The following is an 8,299-nucleotide window of genomic DNA, read 5'->3' as shown; positions in this document are numbered from 1 at the left end:
TGGTTGGCATTTATCGACTAACTATGCAATGAACTGTCTTATGGATTGCAACCTTTCTTGTAAGCCCCTCAACTGTTTGAGTGTGGATGGTGGTGGCATTTCAAGAATGACCTTTACTTTTATAGGATCCACCTTAATTTCTCTGTTGGAAACAATGAAGCCTAAGAGTTTTCTGACGGTGACACCGAACACACATTTCTTTGGGTTTAACTTAACTTTGTACTATTCGAGTCTATCAAATGTCCTTGCGAGAACGTTAAGGTGATCCTCTCTGGTTCTTGATTTTGAAAGTAAATCATCAACATAGTCCTACATGATATCATGTACCATGTCATGGAACAATGTTGTCATAGCCCTTTGATAAGTGGCACTAGCATTTTTGAGGTTGAAAGGCATCACATTCAAACAATAAGTTCCCCAGGGACATAGAAATGTTGTTTTGTGTTGGTCCTCTGGTGCAATTCTAATTTGGTTATAGCCAAAGAAACCATTTATGAGTGATAGCATTTTGTTCCCAGCACATAGGTCTACAATCATGTCAATGTTGGGTAGTGGGAAGTCATTCTTGGGACAAGCCTTGTTCAAATCCCTGAAGTGTTTGTAGATTATTATGACCCTACTGGGTTTGATCACTCGTACCAAGTTTGATATCCATTCTACATAATTTATGGGTCTTATGAAGCCCACGTCTAACAACTTTTGTAACTCCACCTTTACTAGCAAATAAATTTGTGGATTCATCTTTGGAAGTTTATATTTATACAACTTTATCCCTAGCAGCAGTGGCAAATGGTGTAGTACTAGTTTTGGATCATGCAAAGTTTATTGGTCTTTGTTTGAATAAATGGATGAAATTTTTTTTCTCTTTAGGGTTCAAAGACTTAGCCAAGTGTATTTTATGTACAACTTCACCTTCTCGTATGTTGGACTTCCTCTGTCTTTTGAACAAGTAGTGTTGAACTTTCTTGATCAATGGGAAGGTCATCTAATCTAATTTTGTAGGTGTTCCCAGGCTCATCACAATCTTATAAATTAGAAAAGGAGATCACCTCTCCAAAACATGTTGTCCTATCTAAGTCTATTACAAATCTAGCTTTATGATCATCATATGGGAATCCATCTCATGTGCCCAGGAATTCTGCTATGGCTTCATCGTTCTTAAACCAATCCAGATATGGTTGTTCCTGCTACTCCCAATCTATCAAGTGTGGATATATGAGACAAATGCCTTTTGTCTCCCCTGAAGAAGGTGTAGCTGATATCATACATTTCCAAGTATCAAAATGATGTCTCTCAGATTTGGGGTCTATTTCCTTATCTTCATTGATAATTCTATCTTCAATAGGTGGTTGATGATCGTTAGACATGTCTTCTACATAAGTACTTCTACTATGAAGAGACATCCATTCATTTCATGATAAACTATTACACTCTCAATATATGTCTCCACATTTGACTCATTCATATACTTCTTCTATTTCTTCAATTGGATAAAGATGAAGTTTTGCAGTATTTATGATTAGTAGAACATTCCCATAGCTTGTTGATCCTTGTTCTGTTATTGAAATATCATTTATCGATCGGATGAGTGATTCTAGTAATTTGATAATTGAATCACTAGCTAGTGCTATACCAGTTTCCATTGAAGGATCTATTGAAGAAGATGGAGTGAACTGTGTACTTGAGTGACTTGATGGTGTCATTTTTGTTATTTTCTGTATGGAAAACAAGGATGGGAATCCTATGCTTTCATCATCAACAGGTGCTATATCCATTTCTGTTATGACATTGGCCTGTGATGATGATGCAAACATGATCATGGACAAGTTAACTTGTGTAGAAGATCCTGAATTTAGCAGTCTCATGGGTCTACTGTGTTATTGAAGATGGCCTTTTTTGGAGAATTGGGGTGTTTGGCTTGTTTGTTGTTCTTTGTATGGTATTGCTATAGCTCAATCCTTAAATTTTGGGGTTCTCTGAAGGTAATATCTATTCTATGATTCCTTCAGCTTGTGCTCCTTGATCTATTGTTCTGTCATATCCATGTCTCTATAACATTTTGAAGCCATTTCCATATTGATCTAAAGGGAGTTTAACGAAAAGATGGTTTTCCTCATCTTTGTACAACCATGTGTTCACATCTTTGTCTAAGGATTCTTCTTGTAAGTCTCCCCATCAGATAAATGAAGAAGAATATGAATATCCTATTATTTCTTTCCCTTTGTCTTGACTTGTGATATTTGGTGGCATTATCCCAAAAGACCTAGGAGATGGAGACAATTGTCCAACAGATAGTGTTCCAGAATAAGAGTATTCTCCACAACCTTCATTTTTAATTTGTAATGGAGGTGTGGTAGATGTATGAGATGAGGATTCATGTATGTCTATGATTGTCATTGATTCCAATTGTGAAGTGACGAGAGTTGCTTTATTGATAGGAAACTGATTATCAGTGCTCGTTCTCAAGTAATTACAATGCTAGAAAGGATTAGGATCACCTTGGATTGTTATCTCAATGTTGTTGTATGTGAACTTAACACATTGGTGAAAAGTTGACAACATAGCCTGTATAGTATGTATCTATGGCGGCCTAGTAGCATGTTATACCCTATCTCTCTATCCAACACTTGGAAAATGACGTTTATGGAGATAGGGCCCACTTATACCGATAGCATGACTACACCTTTTAATGAGAGCTCATCATCATCATATGCTTTGATATTAATCCTCTTGGTAAGATCAATATGATATCATGAGTAGCCCAATTCCTTAATCAAATTAAGTGTGCATATGTTGAGACCATCCTTGCCATCTATTAACACTCTTCTAACCTTCCTTTTGGGAACAAAAATCTCTAAGTGCAAAGGGTCATTATGCATGGGTTCACCTGTTGGGACATCTTGTTCTATGAATGCAACATGAGGAGAAGCAACTAGACTTCCCACCATAGCTTGAAATGCATTCTCATCTATGTCTCTAGCGACCATAGACTCTTGAAGTGCTTTATCTAAGATTTCTCTATGATTTGGAGATATTCAAAGTAACTCAAAAAGTAATATCTGTGAAAGGGTCTTCTTTAACTGATCAACAAAATTATAGTTCCTTGTTGTTGGAGGAGGATTAGAAGGTACTCCTTGTAATGTGACTTTTAACCAGAATGTAATGACTGCATAATTTCTATTTTTTGGATTTACTATGATGGTAGCAATTATCTTGTCTCCTAAACCAAGAGTATTTATGGTGTAGTCATATGAGACCTTGGTATAATTGGCAACATTGTCTTGTGTCCTCAAGATTAAGGCTTTTCCTTAGTCATGATTGACAAAGGGATCCTTAAAGATGGTGTGATCTGTATTGGTTGATCCTTTTTAGTGTCCACAGTGATATCACCATGATCTATGAGATATCAAATCAAGTTTTTCAGTTTGTCACAATTTGATGTTTTGTGTCCTTTTGTGTGATGATACTCGCAAAAGTCATTGTTGTTCCACCATGTCAGTTGAATGGACTTGGTTCATATGACCTAATCTCTAGTAAAGTGATCACATTTGTTTGTATCAGTTTCTTAAGTGTTGACTCAATCGGTTCTCCAAGTGGTGTGTAATTTCTTCTTGGGGTGTTAACCCTTGGAGGTATTGCATTAGTGGATTGTAATGCATTTATATTTGTTGAAGCCACATTATTATCTAGAAACTAATTTTTGTTTAGCATAGATGATTGAACTAGTCCTTGTAATGACACCATTGGTTGTACTCTGTTTAGTACACGAGCATCCACAACCCCATCATTGGCCACATTTTTGTTCTTCAACCAAAATTTATGTTTATCATTGTTTACATTATTGGCCAAACCACCATACTTCAAAATGCCTTGTTCTACCAACCCTTCTCACATTTTAGACCCTTCTCAGTAATTTGCTTGAATGTGGAAAGATGTTGCATCTATATTTGGTACTTCATTTGAGGAATCAAAATTTTTTAGTGAAAATGTCAACTTTTCCAACCTCTGGAATGTGACTTGGGAATTTGTAGTAAAGAGACCTCCACCGTTGCAAAAATGAAGCACATGTTTCACATTCTTTTTGTCATGTAGCACATAGATCCATTGTAGTTATCGGGGTATCTATATCATGTAAGAAATTTGTGATAAATTGCTTGGCTAATTCTCTCCATGATGCGATCTTTGGTGGGAGGTGTGAGAACCATTGCAAAGCGGAGCCTCCAAGACTTTTTGGAAATAATTTCATCAAGTATGTATCCTCATAGGAAACTTCAATATAGGCTATGAAGAATTCTTTAATATGATCTCTGGGATCTCCTTTTCCTCTATATCTGTCAAATTTGGGAGTTTCAGAATGAGGAGGAAAAGTTGACATGTAGAGTGCCTAATCAAAAGGGTATGAATGCAAATAAACCATTGTATACCTCTTATCACTTCTTGATTGAATGTTTGTCATTTGTTGTTGAAGATTTCACACTTGTTGAGAAATAATTTTTGTTTGAGTTGAAGGTGCATTTTGTGTATACGTGTTGCTAACAAATGGACCGGTGTTGGTATACACCGAGGATTGCTGAAATGTTGAGTAATTGGGAATCTACGTGCTTTGAGTCCCACTAGATAGAGTAAAGTAAATGAACTGTGTGCTAACATTTGGTTGAGTTGTTCCAAATGAGCTAGTGGGACTTGGATTCACATTTTGCTGACTATATGTTGATCCAACTGAAAGTGAAATCGGAGGTTGAGTTGTACTTGTTGGATTCAAAACTTGTAATGCTTGTGTTTGAATTTGTGTCAGAGTACTTGATACTGTTGGTGCAGTTTGGGCAGTAGTATTGGCATGTGTTTGAGTAGTGACATTTATGTTTGATGATGCTATCCCAGATTTCAAGCTCTTAGTTGAAGCTATGGCCACTTGCATTGATGATACTTGATACTTGTGCACTTTGAGTAGGTGTTTTGAGTTGAGCTCGAAGCCATAGCTTGTGTTTGTGAAGAGTTTGGTGTTTGATTTACACTTTGATTCAAAGTTACCCCTGGCAGAAAGATTATTGTAATATCAAAGTCCATTTTGTATTAACAAGAAAATATATCTATCCCTGTTATGATTAAGAAGGGTGTTTAGGATCATGGGAACTTATGGGTCCTATTAGGCAGCATCTAGCTCTTCTGCCATTAAGTTGTGTTGGATTTCTTCTGTTGACAACATGTGATTTATGTCTGTTGGCAATGTTAGTCCTCTTCAGGGTTGTGAATCTAAATAAGTTGACATATCCATGTTCCACGTGGGGTTAAACAATGGATCACCATTTGGGTCCATCTAACTCTTATCCTTTTACGACCTTGTTATGGGAATTAAGAACCTCTATGACACTCAAGCAATGCAAGACCTAAATCTAATGATGATTTGCTAAGGAATCAAATGAGAGAATTAACTCAATGATACACTATGTATGCAAACTACGATATTGCAAGGCTGCTTTACTGAGGATTTGGACGAGGAGGTTGTTGTTGTAGCCTAAGCCTCTCAAGCCTTTGTTGAATGATTTCTTGTGTGACTTCTCTTTCAATTCTACGAGATTTTCTAAGATTGACTTCTATGACAAATTCAACTCCTTGATACTGGGGAATGCTCCTTACTCTCCATGCAAGGTTAGCTAGACCATCAATGACTTCTTCTTGGTCATCGTTTGGCCCTAAATTAGTTTGCACAAATGGGAAGAAACCATCACCTGGTAAGCCCATTTTGAAGCATTCTCTAAGACTCTTTCTAAATGAGGAATGATTGGTAGGATGAATATGCAACTAAAGAGATGCAAAGTCAAAGGACTAAATGGGGACTATGCAAGGACTTATGCAAGGACTAGTGAAAGGACTTATGCAAGGACTATGAAAGGACTTATGCAAGGACTTATGCAATATGAAGGCTATGCAAGGACTTATGCAATATGAAGACTATGCAATATACTATGGACTCTAAGCAAACCTATGATCGCAAAAGATAAGATGTTTTTGTTTTGTTTTCATTAATGAGCTTGTTTGAAAGTTTGTTTGTTGTTGATAATATTGTTAGGGTGACTTTGTTTTAAGTGACCAATTTTTCAATTTTGAGAGATCTTGAAAACACAATATATATATTGCACAAACAATATGACACATGGGCTTGTTTTGACACACTCTGAGAATCAAAGTTACACAAGGAAGGGCCTGAATTAGCCCAGATTTGATAGATCTTTTATTGGTAAAAAATATGAATGATCATCAAATAATGAAAACACTCATCTAGGCTAGAAAGTGGAAACCATTCAATGGGGGGTCCGCAATGAAATACCCAAGCAAGACAGATAAATAGAGAATCTGGCAACACTAGCTCCACTCCATAGCACATACTTTTTGGGCATGCTAGATTCTCTTACCCTAAAGATCCGAAGGTCTTATCACTAGGGATTTCTTGTCTCATTCTTGAAGGGTACATGAGGGGTATCTACGGGGTACAATCCGCACACCTTGAACCATTCAATGTAAGGATTTTTGGATACTAAATTGGTTCATAGGAAAATTTCGATGGGTCCCGATCCAACAATGGATTCTCAAAGTAAGCTACTTAAGACATTAGTTTAGCTTATCGATGCAGAGAAAACCTCCACATACATCGAATTCACTCAACACTCTAGCCACCTGACCAATATATTTATATAGTGACTCAAAAAACCTGCTCGAAAGTACGCTAGGAGAGATGATATTCCCAACACATCCCAATTCGAAATACCTTTGTGATGTGATGAAATCCCCAGTAAAAGATATCCCTTAACTACTAAAAGAAAAAGTAGGTGTTGTTATCACCTTTCCCTCTCTCCCAAGACCCTGAAGGTCGGGTGGAAAGGTACTCAATGCAACAGTGGGTCCACCCTATAGATTAAGCAAATGTGTTGGGAAAATAGGTGTTGTACACCTTGCATAATAATGTTTGTAATTGTAATATTTATTTATTATGTATCCCATGGATGTATAATGTAATATTTAATGCATGTTGCACATGGTCGTGTAACATTTAGAGATTCCTTGGGAATATTCTCAGGACCACTTGATGAGTTGTATTTTAACAATAGGATACATTATATTTTATTTAATATTGGGAAAATTAATTTAATAAAGTACCCAATATTAGATGTGGGGTCAAGGGGGTAGGTAGCCCATGGTATTTGCACATGGTTTTGTAACGCATGGTTTTGATGTAATACCACTTGGTGGTTTTGTGGGAGTTTGTGTTTATAAAAGAAACCACAAGGGTAGTTGTTTGGGTTGGTCAGTTAGCCAAGTTTAGCATTTTGTGGAGGTTGGAAGCATGGCATGGGATGTGTGGTTACATGCTTGTTCACATGGAGTGCTTGTTGATGGTTTTTTGATGGCTGGGTTTCAAAAGCTTTCATCATTGTATTGTAATGTTGCATTGCTGAATAATACATGATTATGGATGTTTTTGGAGGTTGGGTTTTCCCTCATGAGAGTTTTCCTAGGATATATCTTGTGCCATCTTTGATGGGTATGTTTTCTACTCTTTGCATGTGGATTCTATGTGATTATTTTGTTGAAATCTAAATTGGGTTATGTGGAAATTGTCATAAAGTTGGTTGCAAGTTTCCTTACAAGTGGTATCAGAGCTATATGGTTTTATGGTGTTATAACCTTAGATTGAATCCAAGAATGCATAAAAGAATGTTAGACAATGCAAGATATAAGGGTTTGTTGTAGGTTGTGGGTTGTAGATTTGTGGGCATTTGTTGTAGACCTAGTTTTATAAAAAAATGTCTCAAATAGGGTTTTCCATGGATTTGCATTTTTGGGGTTTTGGGGGTGAAGTTTTAGATTTGACCCTATGGGACAAAATTGGCCCCATGGTTGTGATCAAGGAGGCTAGGAGATGAATTTTGATATAAAATATGGCTATGTTTGATGATGTTGGCTTGAGTTTGAAATTTTTTAGATGATACGACCATATTACTTGCGCAAGCATTGTCATAAAAAAATAAAAAAATATTCCTACATGTTTAAAAAAACCGAAAATGCCTTTTTATTTTGGAAAAATATTAATTTTTTTTTTGAAAGGCGAATTTGCAAAAAACAATTTGTGGGGAGGCATCCGCAAACCCCTCGTACCCCATGGTACCAAAGGGTACCGATAGTCCTTGCAGGGATTGACAACCCCTGCAGAGTTGTTGGCCTCCCCACCGTGGGTAGGGATTGGCCCAATGTGCTCTAGGGCTACCGTTTATTGGCTGCCATGCCACGGTGGCAAGCAACA

This window comes from Cryptomeria japonica, chromosome 5 (assembly GCF_030272615.1).
Source record: "Cryptomeria japonica chromosome 5, Sugi_1.0, whole genome shotgun sequence".
Taxonomy (NCBI): Eukaryota; Viridiplantae; Streptophyta; class Pinopsida; order Cupressales; family Cupressaceae; genus Cryptomeria; species Cryptomeria japonica.
This window is presented reverse-complemented; position numbering follows the sequence as displayed.